Source organism: Quercus suber, unplaced genomic scaffold (assembly GCF_002906115.3).
Source record: "Quercus suber isolate HL8 unplaced genomic scaffold, Cork oak 2.0 scaffold_547, whole genome shotgun sequence".
NCBI lineage: Eukaryota > Viridiplantae > Streptophyta > Magnoliopsida > Fagales > Fagaceae > Quercus > Quercus suber.
The window spans coordinates 1-2,581 of record NW_027069995.1 but is presented as its reverse complement, the minus strand read 5'-3'; the positions used below and the strand labels follow the sequence as shown (position 1 = coordinate 2,581).

General features: G+C 33.4%; 1 long non-coding RNA gene across 1 annotated transcript; it reads right to left on the bottom strand.

Annotated features, from left to right (window-relative positions):
• Window positions 1-214: 214 nt before the first annotated feature.
• Window positions 215-1,026, bottom strand: LOC136063618 (uncharacterized). Its single transcript, XR_010625245.1, has 2 exons — window positions 617-1,026; window positions 215-460 (listed from the first exon to the last, which is right to left on the bottom strand). It is a non-coding gene; the product is annotated as an uncharacterized LOC136063618 (long non-coding RNA).
• Window positions 1,027-2,581: the final 1,555 nt, after the last annotated feature.

Here is a 2,581-nt window from a genome sequence, read left to right as displayed (position 1 = left end):
TCTCAAAAAACCCAAGTACACAACACAAAATCACATAAATACCGTTTCTTACATCTAGCTAAAAACCAGAGAAAAATTGAGGATTTAAATGGGAGAGGACCAAATCACAACTGGGACTACGTGTGGCCTATTGTGATCAGAATCACAGATGGCTATACCATGCGCATATGAGCATGGAGTGAGAAGGCACTGATTCTATATTAGAAACGTGAGATTAAAAACAGTGTTTTAATTTTATGGCATAAAATGTTCCGACAAACTTTCATAAGCGAGATCAGGACAATTTGAGATATAGAAAACGTAACATAAATTATACAACCAGATCAATCTAGTAGCTTTTGCGTAGGATACAATAAAAGGTAACACAGTCCAGATTGTTAAACATGCACAAATAATACCAGTTATGGCAGTGGCCAAGGAAAAGGTTAAAGCGATGAAGTGATTTGAAGCTTGTAAAGACCTGCGGAGGCAAATTGGGACTATGAGCTTAGATACAGAAGCATAGAAATTACAGAAAAAAGTAATTAAATAAATCAAACTATTAACCTCTAAAAATGTTTTATGTAAGTCTAAGATTATTGATGAAAATAGTAATCTGAAGAAGAATAAGCCTTACTGCCTCTATAAATGACACTACTTGAGAGGGAACAACAACAATGGTTGATGTATTCTCTAAATGATTCAATTCCTTGATAAAGTTCAAGCATCCTAAAAACCAGTGAATCAGTGACACATAAATGAAACTATAATACCTTCCAGAAAAGTCAAGTAAAGAAATACTAATCATACTCTCAGAACTCCCATTAAACTAAACAAACTTTATATATGTTCACCAGAAAAAATATTGCATTTGCCTTTCCCTCCCAAGTGTGGCTGGGCGCTGGGGGCAGCAGATGTGTTTGTGTATGTACTTTTGGTAAGTAATTAAGGAGAAGGAGAGGAGTAGATGAAGGCCTTATACGTGAAATCCCCAAGTCTTCTCCAAAAGAAGTGCTCAACTCCCAAGGTAGTTTAGGCACTTACAAAGCCAACATCCAACTCGCACCTTATAACTTTGTGCGTTTATGAGTGTACTTTAAGCAGGACTATCTAAGCTTTAGTTGAATTCAGAGGCATGATCATATGATACTAAAGATGTGAATATTCTATTTTCTCTCAAACATTTTCTACTCCTATTTTAACATTAACATCTTCAGTATAGTATTTGAACCTCACTATTAGTACTAGAATTGTAAGAGTAAGGTTTCAATTCCTTACATCTTTGACTAAAGCTCAACAAAGCCTTTAATACCCTTTAGTTATTATAAAATCATTGCCTTGAGCAAGTCTCGATAATGCTCCATACAAATGTGCATATACTCTAATACACACGGAGACCAAGCAAAAGGCAACTTTTTATTACATAAAAAGGTTCAACGATTATATTATGATTCAGATTAAGTCCCACGATTTTAATTTTTTCAATTAAAGTCCCAAATTTATGCAATTGTTTCAATTTGAAGCCTCAGTCCATCTTCACTATGCAATTCATTTATTTTGGGCTTTAACGGAATAGAGAAAAATGGAAAACCATTAATTAAACTCTATATTTCAACTGGGGCTTGTTTATAAATCACTTTGGATGCCATTGAAGAGAGAGAGAGCTTCACTTAAAGTGAGACAACGATTGCCAAATTATTGAAACTGATTACCTAGGTGAAACATTAAGTTTATCAAAACTTTTCCATTTTTCTCTACTCTGTTATTGCCTAGAATACTGGAAATGAATAAAAGAGATAGATAGGGGCTTCAAATTGAAACAGTTTCATAAGTTTAAGGCTTTAATTGAAAATTTATACCCTAATATGAAATAGGGTATAAATTTATGCCTTTTTATGTATATTTCCCTTGAACATATGGCAGGGGCTTATTCACTTCCTGCTAGCCCTTCAAAGTAGTTACGTCTGCAACACTACTTACTACTTTGGCCCTCCAGAATTATAATCGTTCTCCAAAATTTTAAAACACAGCAAAAAATTTCAGGAACATGCTCAATAAGCACTTCAACAGGGAAATGGTCATAAAAAGATCAGATACACAATGTAGACAATCAAAGCATATTTATTCTATAGAATTTTTACAATCCATAAAGAGAAACATAGAGGGAAAAAATGTAGTATTGTGAAGCTTAATGTTCTTAATCGGCACAAAATAATAATTTCATAGGGCTCCATGTAGTATTGAAAGCTTAATGTAGTATTGAAAAATAATAATTTCATAGGGCTCCAAGAAGAAAAGAACATGAAACTAGAAGATAAGTCAACATAAATTTTTTGAAATTTTAAAACTTTAGAACCTAGAAGGCTGAAGAGCATTATCCAGGCTATGGGTTCTTTGCGTGGATGAACCCAGGACTAATAAAAGTTGAACTTTTACAAAATTCACGCCCTGCTTAAGAATAATTTCTTTGGCATAATAAGTCTCACTTGATAAACTAGTCTCTAAATTTATATCAAGGAAAGCACACAAATAATACAGGAAGGATCCAAGAATAACATATTTATTATTATAGCAAGGAAGAGAAATTTGTGGTGTGGTAGAT